We start from the raw sequence: 8,665 nt of genomic DNA, 5'->3' as shown, positions 1-8,665 counted from the left end.
TTGCTCCGATTTCAAAAACACCAGTTCGTATGGAAGGAGTGGGAGGGGGTCAGCATGGAAGTGTCACCGAATGTATCACGCTCTGACTGTATCGTTACAGCCCTCCAGCTGAACTGTAATGGGAAGAATAGGGTGGGAAAAACACTGAGATGAGCTCTTGAACTGACACGCATCACATCTCTGTATCTGCCTTTGTGGTGAACAGAAATTGGGACACGTACTTTGAGAAAATGATCACAGATTTGCTGACTCTGTGATATCTAATGCTACAGTGGCGCAAAATTTGTGGATGGGTACCGTCTTTTATTCTTAGAAATAAGACTCGAGCTTATTAGTGCTCACCAGGGTTGATGGTTGTACCAGTTGTTCATGAGCTTTTTCTTAAACTGGAACAGAAAGTTAAGTTTGTGACTAACTCTGTACTTCCTGTGGTTGCACTGCTTATTATTAACACTCATATGCTCGCCTTTACATAAAGTGAAGTTGAGTAATATGACATTCATCTTTGTAGATCCAGTATTCACCCTTCAAATCTGTGAAAAAGTGAGAGAGCAGAGTATTTCAGTTTAATCTTATGGGTCATATTACACGCTTCTTTTGCCTCTTTGAACTCTTAACCATAGTATATTACATTTCCTTTGAAATGTACACATATATAATCATAAGATAAAATAATTATATATAAATAATTTTCAGGAACAATATAATGGCACAACAGTCATGTTCTGGAAGTAAAATCTTTAGAAATTTTCTACATTTAGAAATTGATTTTAATAATAACTTATAAACCTTTAAAGACAAACCTGTTTTGTGGTTATTGCTCGATGGCATGTGCTTTTGTTACAGAAATCTGTTTGCATTATTTCAACTTATTTTTAAAAGAATAATGTGGAATTCATTAAAAACTACATTACCCATAATACAGAAAATTCCACTAATCAGAGAGACCTGGCGAGTAAATTGTGCCCAATAAAACCTGGAGGGAACCCTTGGAGGGAAGCATTGCAAATTAAATAAGTCGGTCGTCCTATAATTTTGTATAAATATATTCATATTTTGCTTAATGGGATTGCAGTACTTTTCTTCACCTAAGCCAATAAGTACACAGTCTGGAATGTTTAGATTTTTGTCATATTGTAATATTTTTTTGGCTTCACATCAGTTTTACATTTTTGTGATTCACTTCGTAGTTGATTCATTTGAATTCTTATAAAATCTACATGGGGAAAATAATAAATAAATCAGAACCAGTGCTGCTGAAAAAGTGAGAAGGCAACAATGCAATCTATTAAAATATAATTATTAATAATAAAAAAAGATTTTTTTTCTCTCTTAAAATGTAGACAATAAAGTGTCCTCTGTATATGTGTCTGTGAGGTAAAAAACCTTTCAAAAGAGTGCTTTTTTTTGTTTTTGTTTTTTTTTTGTTTAAAAAACATTTTAGTGATCTGAAAACCCCTTTTCCACTATAAAAACCTTCTGCATGATGCAAAGGTTCTATTATTAAATAACAATTAAATTTGTTCTGTTTGCTACAGTATATGGAAAGATATTATGTGGACTTCTATGGTGCTTAGACCCCATTTATTATAATTCCATGGAAGAGAAATGCATTTTAAATGTAAAAAAACATTGTGTTAAAAAAAAAAAATGCGTTCCATAAGGTCTGACTTCCTTTAGCTTCATACAATGGTGTAAATAGCAACATTTTGTAGAAACCCAAACATAGATGCTAATGGTGCCTATAAATGTCCTCTTTCACCAGACGTCTTTGTACTCTTATCTCCATTTCGTCACTGTCAGCCTAAGAAAAGATTATGCTGTGTACATATTGTTACCAATTACATACCAATCTGCATTAGAGAAATTGGCATAATAAAGATTGGAAGTTGAATTGGCTTTATTTGTCTGGGGGCTTAGGGTATCTGCTCTCCTGGAACTTTACAGTGGCCAAGAACTGGCTGCCATGGCACTCGTTATCTTTTCGCATAGCTAATGAAGCACTGCACTTTTTCTTTTCTTTTTTTTTCTCTCCCATACCTCAGTGCTTTCGATTTGGCTATGAAGAGCCGTGCATTGGCAGGGTGGCAAATGATAATACGAATGAAAATAACAAGTTTTCTTCCTTTTCTCCTTCCTGCACGTCAAGTTTTAGCTGAGGTTTGTTGTTGCCTACCTGCTGAACTCTTTTAAAGCTACTACACACCTGTCAAGATGCATGTGTGTAGGTTTTTACTTCCAGATTCAAATTAACGTGTTATTTATAGGTTCCATTATCTCATTAAAAATGTGTTAAAATGAAAACGTTTTTAAAAATATTTATATATTAAATATTATATATTTAATATATTATTTATTCAGAATATAATTTTGCCAGAATTATAATTTGTATATAATTATGGCTAAATAAAACTTTTATATTATTGCTATTATTATTCTTATTACTCATTCATTCTTTCATTCATTTTATTCAGAATATGATTTAACCAGAAATATAATACTATGATCATGATTATTATATGCTTAATGCTCATTCGGTCACTTCAGTGATTTTCAATGGTCTTTAACATTTTACTTCTTCCAGGAAAACAAACAAACAAACAACAAAAACCACTTTCTGTATATATTTTAAGTATCTTTATAGATTGTATCAATCAATCAATAATTGCAATTGTGTACCATAATTAAATCACTTAAATATATATATTTACTAGGGGTGTAACGGTTCACAAAATTCACGGTTCGGTTCGATACGATACACTGATGTCATGGTTCGGTACGTTTTAGATACAGCAAAATGTAAAAACATCTCAACTTTTCAGAATGCCGCAAGCGCACAGCGGTCATGTGACAAGAACTAACCAATCAGCTTCATCCTTTCCCGTAACAACGTTGGAAGCTCAGCCAAGATGAAGGAACAGCTGATCATAGTTGTATATGGATTGCCATTTTGAAATAAATTTAGTAGCAGAGCTACTGCAAGCGATTTTTAGAGCTGCAAATCCATTTATCCTTTGCTGAAATTTCCGCGTCTCATGGAGAGAGCATGTCATTGTTGCTTAGCAAAGACAGACGCCTCAGGGGCGCTTCTGCCCGAGCGCTTTGGAAAGGAGGAGAAAGCGGCGCGACTAGCGTTTTCCATGCGTTTTTAGGCACGATATGTGAATGGCCCCTAAGGCGCTCGCTCACTCAGTATGCGATGAAGGCTCGTTGCAAAATGTCTAATGCATTTGACATACCAGAAATAGAAGATCCTCCAATAACCAACAGGTCTGGTATTTGAGTGCACTTTGGATTCCCTGTAAGCTATAATGGTGATGACAAAATGAATGGTAAATAGTAAGGTCTCATATCCGCGGCTATAATGTAAATGAAGCCTACCGATCGCCGCAGTGATGTTTTTTGCCCTGTTTGAATCAGTTGGAAATGTCAGTCTAAATGCTACGGGGATAGTTTGTTGCGTGTATGTTTCTCCTTTTTTTCGTCTTTTCCCAGATACTGACACAATAAGGTGATGTCGGCGTAAATGAGTTGACATGTTTCAAGTATTCCCGCTGGTGTACCCTATTGTCATGTAGCAGATGAGACATACCGTTGTTTTTTTATCCACCACTCTCTTGCCATCACCATTATAGCTTAAAGGGAATCCAAAGTGCACCCAAACACCAGACCTGTTGGTTACTGGAGGATCTTATATTTCTGGTCTGTTAAACGCATTGGCCATTTTGCAATGAGCCTTCATCGCAAACTGAGTGAGCGAGCGCCTGACTGAGTAGCCTAACATAAACATATAAGTTGGTGTTTTTTTCTTCTTCGGGAGTGTCAGGGGCGTTGCCTGTTACGTCGTTTGGGTTATTGGGCTACCTTGTTGAACGCATATCATTATATTTCTCTTTTTTTTTTTACATTTAATTAATTAGTCCAGCGAACCGTTCGGTATACATAATGCGTACAGCGTACCGAACCGAAAGCCTCGTACCGAACGGTCCAATACGAATACGCGTATCGTTACACCCCTAATATTTACTGCTTTATTGCTTTGCATAAAAACATCAGCTAAATTAACAATTATAGATTCTGGGCTGAATCCTCAGTGCTCATGTCATTGCATTATATAAATTCAGTAATACTTACTGAAAATATTTGCTGCTGCCACTACACCAAACATTCAGTTTTAGTAAAGAAATCCCAAACATCTTTTAACAACACCACCCTTCATTTCTACAGGGAAATCAGCTGTATGTGTTTAGAAAAGAAGACATCATAGTTCTGTAATTTAGAGTCACCAATGCACTTATAACATTGTTATTCATAATAACAACCAAAATTGCTCTTTAACAAAAGCCAGACACCAGATACCTTCCGGCAAGCTAAATTTGTGCAAATGTAGACCTAGTAAGATGAAATTACTAATGTATTTAGAATGATTTTGGACATGCATGCAAAATACTACAAGCCATTCTTTATGTGTCTAAAGGCACAATAAATGTTCTGATTTCCCATGCACCTCCTCTCCAATCCCAAAATGCTATAAGGCATTGTTAAGTGCTGTTCACTCTGTGATAAGTCTGTGTGGGTTCTTGTCTCTCAAATGGTCATTAAGTCTGTCACTTTGAGCGCTGCAGCTGCTTTGTGCAAGCAATGGGCTTCAGTTTCTGAAGAGCGTGAGAAAAACATTAACTGCACATTAACGGTTACATTAAAGGCGCAATAGGTGATTGTCTTCAGAGACGTTTTTTGTTATGCTGGTTGAAAGTCTCTTAACATCCCTATAGCAATCATTAAGTGGTTTAAACGTATTTATCTGTATTTATATAGTCTGTGATAGGCATAGGACCAAGAAATGTACGTCCAATCAAATCACTCGGTCAAAGCATTTTAAATGGCTTTCCTACCTGCCTGTCAACGTATGATTCTGCTTACCTGCTTACTGCGAAGTAGGGCATTCTTACTTCTGCCAGCATAGTAAAGCATTATCTTCTACCAGCATGGAGTTCATGCAGACGCTTGTACAACTGCCACAAATACGGTTAGAGGATGACTGCTGGTGTCTGTTCTCATCCTAATTCAGGGAGAAGTGTCTGGCATCTCAAACGAACTTACAGAATACAGATCTGCGAGATTTGCTGAGTTGAAAACCGAGCAGTGCAGTCACTGCAGGTCATAGCTGTTTTTTAAAGATCACATTGCATATGGCCTATGACAAAAATAAAATATGATCAATCATAATAATTAATAATAATTCACAAAGTAAAAACACGGTAGGGTATACATGTAGTTAAAGCAAAACTGAATGGAGGAATTTAAGTAATTGAAGAAGTCCAAAGATCAGTAGAACTACACGTCTGTCCTTTTTGTATTGTTTCAATATTGAGCAATTTTATTTTGAACTGGTTAATGAGTTTCTTTTCAGACCACTTGCCTTTATCGATGTGGAAAAAACACTTGTGTCCATGTCATTTTCCCATAATAAAAACAAAATCACAATGTTTGTCTTTTTATTCCCGAACTACACAGGGAATTACAACGTGTACTCACAAATTATCCAAACTGAAATAAGTGTAAAGGTTTTAAGTATGTATTTTGTGTGGACATTTAATTGTTAGTATCATTCATATCTGAAAGCAAGCAGTTAAGGAAATCAAGCCACCTATCTAAAGCAGATGTAGAAAAACGTTTGCAAAACAATTAGACTGTAAGTACATTAACATTATTACTCTACTCTTAACTAACACCTTTCATGTTTCAACAGAATATATAACGAAGGTACAGATACACTGAAAGCAGAAGTTAGCTGACGTCACTGTGAAAAGCGCCTATTCTGGTCTGAGCATAAATGCGTTCAGGGGGCGGGGCTTTGGACGGCGATTGCAGGGAGGTTGGGATGTTTCTTAATGATAGCACTTTTTTTTTTTAAGAGATGTTTATTGGGAATATGCAAAAGTACCAAGAATATCAAAAAGTACCAAGAATATCAAAATATTCAGTAAGCGAAAAGAAAAAAAAATATATATTTTCCAAGATCTCCTATTGCACATGGGAAAAGATTACAGCAAATGCACCAAACTGAAAAAAATTTATGCCTGAATTTGAATTTGGGAGAATCATGGCGTCACATTAGTCCTGTGTCATTGTCATATTTAATCAAGGGGGTTTGTTTTGGAAAACTCATGTCTGTGCATAATTCACAAGTGTGATACTTGTGCAGTTGGATAAAGATGTCGAGTAGAGCCCTATTCTGGCGGTAATTGTTTCTCAGGGGGACACAAGTGATTTTCACCATTTACAGGGGTAGCCTGTGATTTAATTGCCATCCGAATCCACGATGTTGGTATTTTTTCTCTCACCACCCCCGTAAAAATCCCCGGGCGAATTAACAACTGTTTTTTTTGACAAACACCAAGGTTGTGTGTGTGGTAATTTAATTGCCATCCAAATCAATATCTCTGAGTTTACAAAAAGAGATTGATTCAAAATTCCGTGCTTAAACCATTTTTGAGCACTCCGGAACACTGTAACTCTTGAACTTCGGTGTAATTTGCATACAGGTTTATTTCTGAAATGTTGGAAGGTATTTGAAAGAATAATACATACCTTCTCACAGCGACTGGGAGCAGAAAGAGAAGAAAAAGCACGCAAACATTCAAAATGGGTCTTTATTATGGCAGCAGCAGGTGTATGCAGTTTTTAAATGTGTATTATAAATGGATATATAGGCTACATAACTGTATTGCTTCTAGATTTAAATAAGCAAATAATAAATAGGAATAATACGTGTACATTTTATATAATAGGTATTTTCAAATGCATCTTACATAATAAGTAATACATTTTGTAAATAAAATTTTGAAGTATCTTCCTTTGTACTCATTCAGGTTTGGAACAACTTGAAGGTGAGTAAATGATGACAATTTTTGGGTGAACTAACATATTAAGTGTTATAATCAATCCAAGTTTGTGTAGTTAATATTCTTGGGTGTTTATCTATGTAATTAGATACTGCCGCTTGTTCTAGAAGTAAACATTGAGTGATATACAGGCCATATGATTCATCTTGGGTGCCTCAATTGTTCATCACAATCCTTTTAAATGAACATACCTGTGAGAGAGATAAGTGATAAAATCTGGTAAAAAAAAAAATGCAATTTGCATGAGGTATTGCTGTATGCGAATAGCAGTGATTCAGACTTACCGCAGCGCAAAAAAAAAAATCATTGAAGAGAAGGGTTAGAGAGAGGGAGGGCAAGCAGGAGTGGGAAAAGATAAACAGTTGCTCCTACTGAAGCCAGTTAGAGATGATGATTTTGCTCTGTGCTGAAAATAAGGTTTCATTTTTCACACTTGCAAAGCTGATGAGTACCAAGCGAGACAGTTCTGTAGGAATAAGCTATTGTTTTTCCACTGTGACAGTTCGCTTGAGAAATGTGATGATGGCTTAAATAGAAATAACTCCCTAATGCATTTCTGAATAGGCTGTGATAGCTTCACTGAAGTTCTTTATTAATTTTAACAGAATCGACTTCAAATCTACCACTAAATGACTACATCACCTATTGTTGCGAACACAGTTTTAACTAGCGCTTTTGAAACTCCATTATACCTTCATTTTATATGAGTGCAGAGGGACAGTACTATTATTGTGCTGCTGAGCCTCTGTATTATTATCATTTGTACTATTGCTATCTGAGCGACAGTACTTTTTGCTCGCTGAAATGACATAATAAGGCGCTGTATTACTCTAGTGGCCCAGGGTAACTCAAATAGATATAGCCGCCAACTTTTAGAGTAAAGTAATATCTGGAGAGCAGAATAGTTCAACCAAAAATGAAATGTTGCTGGAAATTTACTCAAAAACTCATCTACATCTTGGGCGGATTCAGAATGGTTAAAGAGACTGACTTGTAACCGGAAGGTTGCGGGATCGAGTCTCAGGTCTGGCAGTGATTGTCGGTGGGGGGAGTAAATGAGCAGCGCTCTCTTCCACCCTCAATACTACGACTGAGGTGAGACCCTTGATTGAGGCACCAAACCCCCAACTGCTCCTCGGCACCACAGCAATATTGCTACACACTGCTCCGGATCAGAGGGGTTACCAGGATGTCATGTTTGGGGGGGCATTTGGCTTTTTTGGGGGGGCAACATAAACAACTGAAAAAATCGGCGCAAAATAATCTATAGCCTACTACACACAATCTGTTTTAGTGCATATCTTTTTCTAAGCCAGGAACCCAGAGATAGGTACAGGGCCCCTATTAGACTATAGGGCTGTCACATAAAAGTTAATTAAACCCGGTCAACATTAATAATATGATGATGATATTATTATTATTATTCACAGATTAATATATAGAACAGATCACAGTGATTGCCTGATGATGAGTGACAGGTGTTTGCTTGTTAGAAGACTTGCTACACCAGTAGGCTTTTTTAAAATGAATCTGAAGTCAGGTTTGTATAGACAAGAGGTAAATTAATTTGTTTCTTCTAAGCTGTTCCAGACGTAGGTGCTACCATAAATTCGCCAGTTAGCCTCTAAGTTTCTTTGTGAATGCGGCCCCAGGTAAAAAAAAAAAAAATGCATATGCTCATTTGAACAGTATGAGAACAGTATTTGAATGGTATTCTCTGGTTGTAAGTGGCTTGGGATAAAAGTGTCTGCTAAATG

Source organism: Carassius auratus, chromosome 1, assembly GCF_003368295.1.
Source record: "Carassius auratus strain Wakin chromosome 1, ASM336829v1, whole genome shotgun sequence".
Taxonomy (NCBI): Eukaryota; Metazoa; Chordata; class Actinopteri; order Cypriniformes; family Cyprinidae; genus Carassius; species Carassius auratus.
Note: the sequence above shows the minus strand (reverse complement) of the source record.